We start from the raw sequence: 16,729 nt of genomic DNA on the forward strand, positions 1-16,729 counted from the left end.
TTGATCAAACCTTGGTTCGTGCACTGGAACAGAAAGGGCCTTCCCCATCCTTGGCATGGTGAGGCATTTCCGGGAGCCTAAGACATCCATTTGAAAACGCTGACGACTTGAGAAGTGTGTGCATTCACTTTTGTGCATATTGTGCATGATTCAACAACAGAATACAACAGTTTAAGTCAAGTCAACAGTATTTATAGAGCACTTTCAAACAGCCATCGCTGCATACAAAGTGCTGTACATGGAGCAATGTAACATGCACAATAAACAAGACAAATCTCTTGCTATTGCTAACTTGCCTTCGAGCAATTTTGCACTCTAGAATAAATATTTGAATGGTGGTTTGTTTAACTTTCAGGCGGTGTGTGGGTGACGCAGTGTTTTCATAATCATTTTTAGCTGAGGGAGAAGAAAACAGACGAGGTACCGTTTTGTGCAGCAAGACGTTTTGTTCATTTAAAACGGACCACCTTTCATGGCAGAATAGACAGTGGGCGGCTCTGAAAAAGGAAAAAACAGGTGACCCTGAAAACAATAGAGCCACTTCCTGGACATTGGTCGATGCTCAACATATCTGTCTCCCTCCCTTAGTCACTCTTCCCTTTTCCTTCTGAATGTTCCTACATACAGTCGCTCATGGTGGAGTGGTACATTTGCCTGGCTTGTGTGTGGGTGGCGTGGGATCGGTTCCCGCTCATTGATGGTGTGGATGTGCGTGTGAGGGGTTGTTTGGCTCTGTGTGTGCCCTGTGACTGGCTGGCGACCGATTCAGAGTCAGTTGGGATCCAGCGACCCGTTATATGATAAGCTGTGTTGAAAATGACATGACATGACGGTGTTTTGTGCACGTGTGTGTCAAATCCACTATTTATCAAATTAACTATGATGCAATTTTATGACCTGGTTGACTTTAAAATCGCCCAATTAATGTACAAAGCACACAATAACTTGCTCTGCCAAAACATTCTGAAGTTTTACGAAATTCAAGAAAGCAGCTATGATTTAAGAGGTACCAACTTATTCAAAAAACTCAAAACAAGAACAAACATCAAGCAAAGAAGTGTATCTATCAAAGGTGTTAATCTGTGGAATAATTTCGAAACGGACCTGAAAATGAGTAAATCGCTTGCTGAGTTCAACAACAAGGAGGCCAGACATGAAGGTGTCAGAGTATCTGTGGTTCAAAGCTTGACAAAAGTTAATCAAATCTCTGACCAAAGGGCCGGACCGGGGGCGTCATATGCAAATATGGGGGGGGGGGGGCAGTGTTTTTTCTCTATTTTGCATATTTAAGCAATAACAGTTCGACCTGGAGCATGGGATCTTAGAGTGCAATTTGCGGAGCAATTGCCGTTGGTTGTTCTGGGAGATCGTGCTTCTGACGATTGAAAGACAATCTTCCCCGTGTCGAGTCTTCTATTTGAACTTGTCCAGGTAAATCTCTGATAGGTTGTTAGCTAATGCTAATCATTGTATTTTTATTTATTTAGCAGCAACCACATGGTCGAGACCAGACTATCGTACACAATTTCAGGATCTTTTGCAACAGGTGCGGGGGAGAGTGTACAGAAGCTTTTCATAGTTTTACTACCAAGGGATGTTTGCTATTGCTTCTCTCAAATGTTTGGCTGAGGTCTGAAGCCATGGTCAACTCTGTAAGGAAAGTGGGACAGCTTTGCTGAATCCTCCAAAGGAGGAAATGACAATATGTGTCGCACTGCACAGAACAATAGAGAGGCAGACTTGAGGAAGAGCCATAAAACAAACAACTCACATTGTAACCATTAAATATCCCCATGAGGCCATCTGTATTGATCCAAGTTACACTCATATTTTCTTTTTGGCTCCAAAGTGATTTGTGTACATTTTTGAAAATGTATGTGGTGACAGCTTCACATCGTTTGCAATTTTTTTTTCATTTTGCAAGTCCATATATGGTCTCCATCTGGAAATGTGGTAACATGAGCAGGGCAATTTCACATGTGCTTCAAATCTGAACATTTTTGGAAGGAAATAACTAGAAATGTTTCAAACATTTCAAAACGTTTTCCATCCATCACATAGTGAAATGGCCTTGTTTTTAATACATTTACATTGATTGAAATAAAGACTCCAATATCTTTCGCCATAGGAACCAGGACTAAATAAAACAACAAGGTGATATGTTAATACAATGTACTCAATCAATTGTGTGTTCTTTCAACTTGAGAAATGTGGCAATGTGTCCATTTCCTTTCCATCCATCAATTTTCTGTTCCATATGCCCTCATTCGGGTCATGTGCGAACTGGACTATATTACAGAGGATTTTAGGTGACAGGTGGGCTGCACTCTGGACTGGTTGGCATTCAATCAGGGCACATATACAAAACAACTTTTTATACTAACATTAACACCAACTGCAGTGCTTCTCAGTAATTTTCTGTCACTCACTCCTCGGAAAAAGAAAACCCCAAACTTCTCGCTGCAATTATAATACATAGTACCGTATAATTTGTCTAAAACGGGCGACGCGGTGGCGGAGTGGTTAGAGCGTCGACCTCACAGTGCAGAGGTTCAATTCCAGCTCCCGCCTTCCTGTGTGGAGTTTGCATGCTCTCCCCGTGCCTGCGTAGGATTTCTCCAGGTACTCCGATTTCCTCCCACAGTCCAAAATCATGGATGGTAGGCTGAGTGAGGATTCTAAATTGTTCTTAGGTGTGAGTGTGATCGCGGATGGTTGTTCGTTTCTGTGTGCCCTGCGATTGGCTGGCAACCAGTTCAGGGTGTCCCTCCACCTACTGCCGGAAGACAGCTGGGATAGGCTTCAGCACGCCCCGCGAGCCTTCTGAGGACAAAGAGGATCAAAAAATGGATGGATTGATGAATTTGTCTAGAACTTTGTGTGTACTTCTGCATGGGTGGCATGGTGGTCGACCCGTTAGCATGTCTGCCTCACGATTTTGGCCCCCCCTTCCTGTGTAGAATTTGCATGTTCTTCCCGTGCCTGTGTGGGTTTTATCTGGGTATCCGGTTTCCTACCATTTTCTTAAACATGCAAGGTAGGTTGATTGGACGCTAAATTGTCCATAGATGTGATCATGAGTGTGAATGGTAGTTTGTCTTTGTGTGTCCTGCGATTGGCTTACAACCAGTTCAGGGTGTATCCTGACTCCTGCCCGAAGACAACTGAGACAGCATGACGCGACCATCGTGAGGATAAAGTGGTGACAGCAATATAAAAGTTAAAGTTAAGTCAAATAGAATGGCGCTCAGCAGGTGCAGAACTCACCTTAGGGTTGAACATAGTACACCATCAGAGACAATCACTTTCTTGCCCACAAAAGGTTTATTCTTAGGCTCCTCTCTCCCCCTGAGATTTATGGCAATTCATGTTTTGTCTTACAGTAGAAATAAGAACACACGATTGGTGTGAATAAGTGATGCTATAATTGTTGTGCATGACAATTCAGAATGACAATAAAGGCGATTCTGATTCAGATTCAAATAGAAAATGTGAAATTTACAGCTCATTTGCACTTATGAGTTATGTCAACACCTTCCTGACTGGTGCATGCATATGCTGTATTCCTCATGGAAACAAGGACTCAGTGGCCTGGAGAGCTGCCACAGTTGTGCCGACAAGGAGGCTGGAACAAAATACTGTTTCACACAGGAGCCGAGACCCTCCACCCTGTACCTCTATAAATGCCATTACCTCCACAGGCCTTTCCTGCCTGGAGGTTGACTCCTGCCCCTGTGCTGCCTCCACTTCCTTCTGCCACATATCAGCCTGGAGCAGCAGTCCCTCTTCCTGAGTCTGGCTCAAGTTATCGACACTGAGAACAAGCAACAATAGCTCATCCATCTCTCTCTCTCTCACTCTCTCTCTCTCTCTCTCACTCTCTCTCTCGTGTTATGCCGCATGATCCCCATGGAGGGGTCCTCCGCCCGCTCGATCTTTGTCTCTTTTTGTCTCTGTATGTGTGTCTCTCTCTCTCTCTCTCTCTCTCTCTCTCCCTCTCTCTCTCTCTCTCTCTCTCTCTCTTTCTCTCTCACACATACACACACACACACGCACCCTCTCTCTCCTCACACAATGTCTTCTTACCTTTTTGCAGGGTATGTATTTCAGTAATTACACCCATTACTTGTATTTCTCTTGAGGCATTCTATCTGTATTTGATGCATTTAAGAAAGTCTAAATTCAGTTTCATAGACAGCTAATAGCATACATACCATTTCCAAGGAAATAGGGAAAACACCCACACCTGTCCCCAACTGTTTTGCCTGCCTTGCCTGATAGTCTGCTGACTGTCTGAAAATGTGTTATCCCGCATGATCCCCCAGGAGGGGTCCTCCGCCCTTTCTCCATGCTCGATCCAAAGGTTGACTCCATGCTGTTATGATTGTGTGATGAGTTGCGTGTCTGCATACAGTGAGGTGAGAAGAGTTGTAAAATTAACATCCGTCAACATCCTGTCACGATGGAGGGTTTGTTTGGCATCAGACTAAAAGAGCAGCCTACTTTGCATCTGCTGATGGACCCATATCGCCCTCATCACCATTTCCAGAGCCCACATTCACCCTGGGAGACAAACTGGCAAATTGGGGTTGAAGACTGGGTGTTTTCTTTCCCTGGGTAATGGAAAATGGGAAAATTACTTTTTGGAAAATGCATAAAGCACATACAAAGTATGCACACGTATCAACACAAAACCATAAAGAAACAGGAAATGTGCAAAGTACTACTGCATTTCAGAATTTTACCATGGAAAACAAAACATTAAATGTTATCAAATATCACTATGTCACTACATACTGCACACATTTGGTCTGTATTTGCAGGAGCACCTGTGGCTAAAGCCAACAGTGATCAACATAATGCATAGGTTTATAATTGCATAATTGCAGAGGTTTAGTGTATTATGTATGGTAGGAAAATCTGACCTTTGCCCGAGGAAGGATAATTTGAGGAGGAAATTCATGATTCAAAGATCACACTGTTACCTCATATTGAACAATTTAATTAGATCAGAAGATCAAGTACAAGTACTGTATTTTGTTTGATCCACAGAGACATAAAAGTATTCATTCTGCAATATGTTTATAAAATGGTTAGAATATTTGCAGAAGTAAAAATATTGCACCCCCCACCCCATCCCATGTCGCTAAATAAGGTAATCAAAAAATGAGTGCCTCTCGGTATGACTAAAAGCGCAACAATACAATCTTTCTGAAAAAGTCAAACAAAAGAGATTATTATTTTTACTACAACTTCACTTACTACACTTCTCAAAGCCTGATACAAGTATCACCTCGTACGCAGACTTAATATCTCTCTCTGACGTGCATCTTGGTATAAAATTAAATCTTTAAAGATATTTGCAACTCCTCCAGCTTTTGATGTTTAAAAACTAAACAAGGCATAAATGGGCTCCTGATTCATAAATAGTTTCAATGAAAGGGAAAGGTTCCTGTGATAATCATGTCTGAGCCTTAACTTTGACATAGAGAAAAATTGCTTTCAAAACAAGTGGCTTATCAAGGTTTTGTGGTTCTTTATCTTTTGGGGAAATCCGATTTAAGACTCTGGTCTTTGAGTGCATATATAAATGCATAGGCTCAGTCCCCAATACATCACACGCTCCATTCAGCCCGTCCTGGAAGGCGTGAGTGACAACCTTGCCTAGGGGTGCTTAGGGCCCTGCAGGATCAGTGCGTGTGGAGCCATGCCAGTCCACCACACAATGAGGGGAAATGGGAATTTGATACAAACTTTCACAAGGACCTTGTGCCTGAGTTGTTAGTCTCCCTCCGAGGAACTTTAAGCTCTGCCATCACCACCTTCCCCGCTGAAAACACATCATAGTCAGAAACCATTACAATCACTGAGAATCACACGTTTGTCGTTCTTGAAGAACCGTGGCAGGCAGTTCGAGTGTTTCAAAACATTTTTATCATGCAGTAGCAATACGTCTATCGCTAAAGACAGCCTTCAAGTATGATATGATGTAATCTAAGGGAATTTGGACAACATTGCAAAGGACATAAGATAAACAAGAAGCATAGACGAGCATAGCTACACGCGGGAAACAGTCACATGCCAAGGATTGGGCCACAGCCATTAAGCAAGAACATTATGTTGCTGTCACCCTGGTAGGAGCTGATGATTGTTGGAGACAAGATAGCACCTTGCTGGTATCACCAGTGGCGGGGCAGCAACAGAATAGAGTTCTTGCTGGGTGTGTGGGTTGATCAGTCACCGAAGCTTTTCTCCTCTTTGAATCTTGGCTATTTTTGTTGTGTTTTCTTGCTAAAATAAACAGCTACCAGCATGGTAGTTTTGTTGTGTTTATGTATTACTCTTTCTGGTGACCAGCATGAAAGGTACACAAACAAAACAAAACCAGTATTTGCCGGATATGCTGGTGAGCATTTCTGTACAGGTCCATGCCGTTGTTTTCACCATGGTTCTGTTACTGCAACTCTAGATGCCTAAGTTGTTTGTTTTGTTGTTTGCTTGTCTTTTTATTCTCCTATGATTTAAGACAACGGCGGCCCGGTGGTCGACTGGTTAGCGTGTCGGCCTCACAGTGCAAAGGTGCAAGGTTCGATTCCAGCTCCGGCCTTCCTGTGTAGCGTTTGCATGTTCTCCCCTTGCCTTTTAGGGTTTTCTCCGGGCACTCGGATTCCTCCCACATTCCAAAAACATGCATGTTAGGCTGATTGGACACTCTGAATTGTCCCGAGGTGTGAGTGGGAGCTCAGAAAGTTGTTGGTCTATGTGTGCCCTGTCATTGGCTGGCGACTGGTTCAGGGTGTCCCCTGCCTACTGCCCAAAGGAGGCTGGGATAGGCTCCTGCACACCCCACAACCCCTGTGAGGATAAGCAGCTTAGAAAATTGATGTATGGATTGATATACAGATGGAAGAAGAAATAAAATGCAAGTTAAAACAATAAGATGCAAATGCACAGCTCAGCTTGTGTTGAAGGCCAGTGGAAATTAATGTGTTTTTAAAGGTGACAAAAAGCATTTTTGTGAATGTTCAGAGGAAGCTCATTCACTACTTAAGGTCCAGGGATACCAGCAAACCCCCTGTCCTCTTTGGTTTTCAATCTTGAACGGGCCCAGGTGGACAGCACCTGGTCACATGACCTCAGGGATCTCAGTGGGGCAGATAAACACAGCATTTCAGACAGGTATATAGGATCCAGACCATTTAAATGCCAACAATTACATTTTACATTGACTTATAAAAGACACAGGGAGCCAATGAAGTGACTGCAGTGCAGAAGTGCTGTGATCAAAGCACCTTCTCCCCTATCGGGAGGCAAGCAGCCACATTCTGAACCTATTGTAGGCGACAAATGGATAAAGCATCCAGGCCATAGCATAAGGAATTCCAATAATCCAGACGTGCTGTCGTAAATACCGTATGTGAATCCGTTTCTCCAGCTGGTCGGAATGCAAATAAGATTTTACTTTAGCTATCAGTCGCAATGGTGAAAGAAGCTTGCTTTTACCACTGCGCTGATTTGCTTATTTCTTTTGAAAAGCTTTCAATCATGAGGCCAAAACTCTTTACACAGAAACTGTGAGGAACACCAAGGTCAATGGCATGGTCTGGCTCACCAAACACAATTACTTCACTTTAATTCTTAATTAATTTCAGAAAATTAGATTCCAGCAAATCTTTCACGTCCCTCAGACAGCTTTGAAAAGACCGGAACGAACCACCTTAACATGGCGGAGCAATTAAAGGAGATTTAATATTCCCTAAAAATTGAACCGAGGGAAAACAAAAAAACTAGTTTAGAGCGTTGAGGCACACATGTAAGGCATGATTTGGCTGATGAAAAAGCACTAACACTCACAAAAAATGTCTTCCAGTAAGATATAACCTGAACAATTCCAGAGCAGTGTCTTTCTCAAAGTCATCATACAACCTCATGATCCACAGTATCAAAAGCTGAGAAATCTTGAAGCACCAAGAAAGCTGATTGACCTGAAACCGTTGATAAAAATATCCATCCTTCCAACCATCCCTTCATTTTCTGCTCTGCTTATCCTCACAAGGGGTTGTGGGTATGTTGGAGACGATCCAGCTGTTTTCAGGCAGGAGACATCCTGGATGAATGACCATTCACACTCATAATCATATCTCAGGACAATTTATAGTGAACAGTCAATCTACTGCGAATGTGTTTGAAATGTGGGAGGAAACAGTGAGTACTCAGAAAAAACCCATGAGGCACGGGACCACATGCAAACTACACACAGGAAGGCCGGGACCGGATTGAGTCAGGTGCAGTTCAAGTCAAGTACAACTTTCTTGTCAAATGTGCTGTATGTACAGCACAGATGAAATTTCTTCCCTCTCAAGACAATATGCAACAAGAGGAGTCGCTGCGGGTGCCCGCGCCACCATTAAAAGAAAAGTTAACATAAAATGACAAAATAATACAGACAAAAATTAAACACAGACTATCGTGCAATTTGAACCACTTTCCTATTCAGCAGGGAGAGATGGAAAATAGGCAACACAACGGCCTGAGCTTGGACACCCTTGGGCGAAACCTTTCCCCATTTAAAATATGCAGCATATTGCGAAGTATGAAATACGACAATGGAGACCGTGGGCTGTTGAATGACTGAAACTGTATATCAAGCAAAAATAGGAAAGAATTCCACCTACAACGCTTTCACAATTCCTGTCTTCAGTTCCCAAATGTTAATTGAGTGTTTTTCAAAGGAAAGGTGAGCTAACATAGTCATAAACATGTCCCTGTTTCAGCTTTTTATCCACGTATTGCAGGCTTCAAATTCAAAATGAGTGAATATTTGCAACCCAAAACAGTGCAATAAACCTTATCACTTTGAACAATAAATACATTGTTTATGTAGTTTATTCAGTTGTGTGTGTGTGTGTGTGTGTGTGTGTGTGTGTGTGTGTGTGTGTGTGTGTGTATATATATATATATATATATATATATATATATATATATATATATATATATATATATATATATATATATATATATATATATATATTGTGAGGGAGGGGCCAGCCAGGCAACCTCCTCAGCCAGAGCACCTCACACCTGAGACTCATCAGCTCATCACCCACCTGTTGTCTATCTGCTCGTTTGGACTGGTACAAATTGACTCACAGATCATTCATTCCCCAGTGCAAGTTCGTGCCGTCACCACACCTGTGGACTCTGTTGCCGTCTCCTGCAGTTTCTTGTTCCTTGTGCGGACATTTCCTTGTGGACTCCTCGTGATTCTCCCTGAGTGATTTTGTGAAGACTCTTAAATAAACTACGCCAAGTGTTGGCTTTCACGATACCTGCCTGTTGTCGTGCTATTGGGGTCACATCCAAACCCTAACAGTACGAACTTGCCATGACAACCCCAGCCGACACAGACAAGTCTGGTCTCGAATTGATCGAGGATGCTCTCGCCAACCAGGTTCACCTGACCGCTACCCACACCCAGCAATTACGGGTCACTTCCGTCGCCTTGCAGGACCTTCAGACTAAGATGCAGCCCCTTCAGCCTGTGGTGCAGGCCTTGGCTGACCAGCAGACGGCGTTGGCGAGACAACAGGTGGAGGTTTTGCTGCAATTACAAGCCTTGACATCGGCACTCACCAACCGACCGCAGGCCTCGCCTACTCTCCATGTTTCAGCCGCAATAACTCCATTGGTCCAAGCCCCTGTTAACACCATAATAACCAACCCGGTTCCCCCTGAGCCCTCTCTCTCCGCTCCACGCCCATTTGATGGCAACTTTGAGACCTCCGCCACATTCATCATGCAGTGTGAGCTGGTTTTTGCCAACCAGCCCAGCATGTTCGCAACTGACTCTACACGTATTGCTTACATGATGTCTGATCTGCTCACGGGTCGAGCAGCACAGTGCGTCACCGCTTCCTGGTCCATGGGGGCCAGCTTCTGTCACGCCTACAAGGACTTTGTAACAGAATTAAGGAAGGTGTTCCACCACCCCATTCGCGGTTAGGAGCCTGGCACTCGGCTGAGTAGTATCCAGCAGGGCAGCGGCAGTCTCGCTGACTACTCAGTGGAGTTTAGGCTGGCTGCTGCGGAGAGTGGCTGGAACGGCCAGGCACTGCATACAAACTTCCGGAATGGCCTCAACGACGCCATTAAGGACCAGCTAGCCACCCGAGAGGAGCCTGCCTCCCTCGATGAACTGATCGATCTCTCTCTATCCTTATCGATGGACGGCTCTGAGAGAGAAGGCGTGATCCAGCATGGAGTAGATCTCTGGTCACTCCCCAGACACCGAGAAACTACATGACAGCCACCCCTCTCCTCTCCACTACCCCTCCGACAGACCCCGCTACATCCCAGGCCACAGTAGCGGAGGAACCCATGCAGCTCGGACGCACACGTCTCACCCCAACTGAACGTGAGGCCCGGTTCCAAGCCGGCCTCTGCCTCTACTGCAGTCATCTAATCAGAGGCTGACCGAACCGGCCAAAAGATCAGGCTCACTAGGACCCCGGGAGATCCTGGTGAGCCGTCTATTTTGTTCCCGTCGTCCTGCCCCACCGAATCACCTGGTCAGCGTCACTCTGGCCTGGGCTGACCAGCAACTCACGGTAGGGGCTCTCCTTCATTCAGGTGCTGATGAATGTTTTCTGGACTCTGAATTTGTTGCTCAGGCCTCCATTCCGGTAGAGAGATTGGAGAGACCCCTGGAGGCTTTCGCGCTCGATGAACATTGTCTCTCCAGCGTCACTCAACGCACCTGCCCGGTTTCTCTCACCATAGCCAGTAACCATGTGGAGACACGGTGATTTTTCATTATTCAATCTCCCTTTGTCCCTGTGATTTTGGGCCGCTCGTGGTTCATACAACATGAGCCACACATTGCTTGGTCCTCCGGGACGATTCTGGAATGGAGCCCCTCCTGTCACGCCCATTGCCTACGAGCCGCAAATAGTACCTCGCTCCACCAGGCCCCCTGTTTAGCCCCCTCCCGATCTCTCATCTGTTCCTCCAGAGTACCATGATCTCGGGGAGGTTTTCAGCAAGGCTCGGGCTCAGTCTCTCCCCCCACACCGGCCTTATGACTGTGCGATGGACCTATGTCCCGGGGCTACCCTCCCTAGCAGTCGTCTGTATAGTCTTTCTCTCCCAGAGAAGGCTGCAATGGACAAATATATTTCGGAGTCGTTGGCGGCAGGGCTCATTCGGCCCTCATCCTCCCAGGTGGCAGATGGCTTCTTTTTTGTGAAGAAGGATGATGGTGGCCTCCGACCCTGCATCGACTATCACCAATTGAACGACATAACTATCAAGAACAAGTACCCCCTACCACTTATGAACTCCACCTTCGAGCCTCTCACTCAGGCTACCGTTTTCAAGAAGCTGGATCTCAGAAACGCCTATCATCTTGTCCGGATCCGGAAGGGGGACGAGTGGAAAACTGCATTTAAGACTCCCCGTGGCCATTATGAGTACCTGGTAATGCCGTTCAGCCTCACCAACGCCCCTGCGGTATTCCAGGCACTCATGAATGACGTACTCCGCGACATGCTTGACCGGTTTGTTGTGGTCTACCTTGATGACATTCTCATCTTTTCCAGGTCTCTAGAGGAGCATGTGCAACACGCACGGCAGGTTCTCAAGCGGCTCCTTTGTAACCGGCTTTTTGTCAAGGCTGAGAAATGGCAGTTCCATTCAGACTCTGTTGAGTACCTTGATTTTATCCTGGAAGGTGGCATGATGCGAGCAGATCCTCGTAAGATCCAGGCGGTAGTGGACTGGCCTGATCCCACATCTCAGAAGGAACTACAGAGCTTCCTAGGGTTTGCTAATTTCTACAGCAGCTTGGCCGAACCCCTCACAGTTTAACCTCCCGGTCTAAACCGTTTGTTTGGTCCCCTGCAGCTCGCTCCGCCTTCCAGTTGCTCAATGAGAGGTTCACCAGTGCCCCCGTCCTTCTCCATCCTGACCCCAAAAGACGGTTCATTGTGGAAGTGGATGCCTCCGACACCGGGGTGGGGGCTGTGCTCTCTCAACGGTCGGAGAATGACCAAAAGGTTGACCACATTGCGTTCTACTTCCGCCGATTCCTTCCTGCTAGGTGAACTATGACATTGGGGACCATAAGTTGCTGGCGGTGGTGGCTGCTTTGGGAGAGTGGCGCCACTGGCTGGAGGGAGCAGAGCAGCCATTTACCATCTGGACAGACCATAAGAACCTGACATTTATCCGGGCTACCAAGCGCCTCAACGGTCGACAAGCGCGGTGGGCCAACTTCCTCAGTCGGTTCAACTTTACACTTACCTATCGTCCTGGTTCTCGCAACTCTAAGGCAGACGCCCTTTCCCGACAACACCCACAGGAGCCTGCTACAGAGGAACCCCTCCCTATACTCCCTGAGACAAGGGTGCTAGGCATGGTAACTATGCACCTGGAGGCTGTTGTCTAGCGTCCGTCCCTGAACCGTGAGTTGCTGGCGGTGGTAGCTGCTTTGGGGGAGTGGCGTCCGTCCTGTCCGTCCCTCATTCAGCTCGGGTCCTCTACCAGAGGCCGGGAAGCTTGAGGATTCTGCGCAGTATCCTTGGTGTTCCCAACACTGCACATTTCTGGACTGAGATGTCAGATGTTGTTCCCGGGATCTGTTGCAACCACTCATCTAGTTTGGGGGTCACTGCCCCGAGTACTCCGACCACCACAGGCACGACTGTCACCTTTACCTTCCAGGCTCTCTCCAGCTCCTCTCTGAGCCCTTGGTATTTCTCGAGTTTCTCGCGTTCCTTCTTTGTGATGTTTCCATCACTTGGACCCGCTACATCCACTACAACGGCTTTCCTCTGCCTTTTATCTATGATCACGATATCTGGTTGGTTCGCCATTACCATCTTGTCAGTCTGGATTTGGAAGTCCCACAGGATCTTCGCTCTGTCATTCTCCAGCACCTTCGGAGGTGTTTCCCATTTTGACCTTGGGGTTTCCAGTCCATACTCTGCACAGATGTTTTGGTAGACTATGCCAGCCACCTGGTTATGGCGTTCCATGTAGGCTATCCCTGCCAGCATCTTACACCCTGCAGTTATGTGTTGGATCGTCTCAGGTGCCTCTTTGCACAACCTACACCTTGGGTCTTGTCTGGTGTGGTATATCTGGGCCTCAATGGCTCTGATGCTTCGGGCCTGCTCCTGAGCAACCAGGATGAGTGCCTCTGTGCTGTCCTTCAGGCCAGCCCTCTCTAGCCACTGATAGGACTTCTTGAGATCGGCCACTTCAGTTATGGTCCGGTGGTACATCCCGTGTAGGGGCTTGTCCTCCCATGATGGTCCCTCTTCCAGCGCCTCATCTTCTGTTCCACACACACACACACACACACACACACACACAAACATTTATATATATATATATATATATATATATATATATATATATATTAAATTTTCACGTTTTTCAAAACAAAGGGTAGACCTGAAGGAGTCCTCTCCAGAAACAAATTTGACTTACTGCCGAGAATGCAGACCAAACTCTGACACGAGCTGTTGTAAAACTTCCAATATGAATGATGGTGGGGTTCAAACAAAAGGTGCTATCTTCTAAGTTGTTTATCAAATCCAGATGTAAACATCTGGGAAAAAGGCTGAAATGGCCTTGTGATTGGCTGGCGACCAATTCAGGGTTGACCCTGCCTCTCGCACAGAGACAGCTGGGATAGGCTCCAGCATGCCTGTGGCCTTTGTGATGGTTAGTGTTTCGGCAAACGGATGACTGGATGGAAATGGCTAAAATGTTTATCACTTGTCTCATGTTTACCTTGTGATGTCACACGGAAAGTCTACAGTAAAAAAAAAAAAATTCTTGCTGTCTGCTTCAAAAAGAAACTGCATACCCTTGGACTAATTAATGCTCTTCATTTCTTGACATCTCTAAATATAAGTGTTACAAACACATGGATGTACGATAACCAGGCTACAAACATACAACTGCTTGGCAATGGTTCAGAGCAAGTGAATTTGCAAACAACAACATAGTTGCTTTAAGTGCATTGTAGTTTTTCTTAAAAATCTGCTGTATGACTCGCACTGTATGTCAATAGCCCAAGATTCATGTCTTACATATGGAAACAGAACTCATGGTAATCATGAAACCAGAGGTTGAAGCATCTGTGCTGACAAAGCTTTTCATGTCTTCCCTTTTGGCTTCCTATACTCTCCATCAGCATGCAACAATATCACATTACATCCTATGCTCTCCTTATCATTTTAAGTGTGACCGCATGTCTTAGAAAATACCTTTTGGGCATTTAATCAGAAATTTACACTCCATACTTGCACTGTGAAGCTTTTCCAAACATGTATTTGTTCAAAATTTTTGATCATGCATTTCAATTGAGCACATTTGGAGAATGTTTTTGGAGAACATCAAAACCATACAGGAAGTTTCAGAGAGTGCATTTTAGTCTAAAATGACTTTAGTTGGTCCCAGCCTAAAAAGAGGAAAATGTATACATGGGAAAGAGCAAAATATAAAGAATACATCTTATGCAAAGTATTTTAATTGTGTACCACACAATTTGCCTATTCCAGCTATATTACATCAACATTTAATGAATATTTTGAGGGCTCGATTAAACTTAAAGTTCCTGTAATGTGAAAAGAAATGTCTTGTAAATTTGACATACCATTGAAAAGAGTAATAATGTCCTGCCAAATTTGAATAAAAAAAAAATCAACAGATACTGTATACAGCAAAATGGATCGTTTAATTTTAGTTGGTTTTTTTCCCTCGAAGTGAGATGTATTTGAAAACTTTGGAGTGCAATTCACTCCCCCGAGTACATTAGGCTCTCATCAGTGTAAAATAAGGATGAGTACTTTATGTTCTCATCAAATAAAAGTACATTTTGATGTTTACACTATTGAGTAAACTTTACACAGAATATGTTTCTCTCTTCCAGGTGAAAAATTGACTCTGTTTAGACTGAGACCAAAGATTTTCTTTTAAAAGTACAATTCTCTATGACTCTACAAAAATTAGTGTGGACCAAGCTAGTACTGCATTTTACAAGGATGTGTTTACTGTACTGTAAGTTGTGCAGGTCAAAAAGTAAAAATTGGGGTGCCACGATCCTTTGTGTGACCAAACTGAAGTTGGGAAACCTGCTGATATAAGAAAAAATGTTTCCAATTTCATAGAGTACATTTTACTCTCATTGAGGAAACTAACTCTCAAAAAAAGACTTAATTTTGACCCAGTCGAACCAAAGTAAAATTCACACTTGGAAGAGAGACATTTTTTTCGAAAAAATTTGATACAAGGGCGGCCCGGTGATCCAGTGGTTGTTCTCCCCAGGCCTCCGTGGGTTTTCTCAGGGTGCTCCGGTTTCCTCCCACATTTCAAAAGCATGCATGGCAGGCTGATTGGAAGCTCTAAATTGTCCCTAGGTGTGAGTGTGGGCGTGGATGGTTGTTCGTCTCTGTGTGCCCTGCGATTGGCTGGCAACTGATTCAGGGTGTCCCTCGCCTACTGCCCGGAAACAGCTGGGATAGGCTCCAGCACCCCCCGCGACCCTAGTGAGGATCAAGCGGTTCAGAAAATGGGTGGATGGATGAATTGATACAAAGTAGTGAATTTGATGGGAACATTAGTTACTCGCCCCCTTTTTACACTGATGAGAGCCTCGTGTACTCTGAGTGAAGAGATTTTGATCGATTCCAAAGATTTACTCCGGCTCTCGTGGGAGGAAATTGTCCTCCGAATTTTTCCAATACAACTCAATTCGAGGAAAAAAAATTTGATTCTTTAAAAAGTACTCTTCCAATATTATTGTGTAGATGTAAATGTGTGCATGGACGCGTGTGTATGTACTTTCCAGTGATTTAACACTTTATTGATCAAGTTGCACAAACTAATACGATCCAATGCAAACCAATCCTTCTCATTCTGCAAATAAGTGTATTGTTTTACACGTTTTTGTGGACTCTACCATACACCCAAGTATTGCATCAAGGTTGAAGAAACAACCCTGAGTGAACTCCTGAAATTGAAAACAGGAAATCTCAAACAATACGGAGCAGAGTCAACTTTAAGTTGATTGTCTGAAGCTGCAAGGAAACATAAAGAAAACACCAAATCAGTCTCACACTTATTGCCCACTAAATGAGAAAAGGCGTGTGTGAGTTGGTATTTCAAAGTTAGCCTTTTAAATAATCATAGACAAAATAAGAGTAGACACAACAATCATATTGTTCATTATTTCCTGAGAGTTTGGCCAGGGGTAGTGTCGACTCAAAAGCCGCTGGGACTGGAACAGACTCATTGAAGTGAAGGAACAAAGATGTTGCATTTGGCAAAACATGATGCCATCTGCAATATATCCTATGCTTGTTTTCAGTATCTGTGCAAAGAAAAAAACTGCAGCAGTGATTAGATGCACTGTCAGCATTTTGAAAAAAAAAAAACAACCACAATATAATACAGTATGTTTTCAAACAATGAAATTGTGTTTAAGGGCAGTTCTCTTGTGTAATAGAACACCACCTCCTCCAAGACCCTTAACTTTCCACGAACAAGCATGGGGTTAATACTTCACTGATTGTACACAAGACTAAAGTATGGGTAACACGATTTAGAAATACAGGTACTACTTTATGTTGATGCATGTGCGGCTAAACAACGCAAACAGTATCGGGATTTATATCTGTGACCGCTTTTCTCATCTGGTTTTTAATCTCAAAATCAGATA

The sequence above is a fragment of the Hippocampus zosterae genome, chromosome 8 (assembly GCF_025434085.1).
Source record: "Hippocampus zosterae strain Florida chromosome 8, ASM2543408v3, whole genome shotgun sequence".
In the NCBI taxonomy this organism is placed as follows: Eukaryota; Metazoa; Chordata; class Actinopteri; order Syngnathiformes; family Syngnathidae; genus Hippocampus; species Hippocampus zosterae.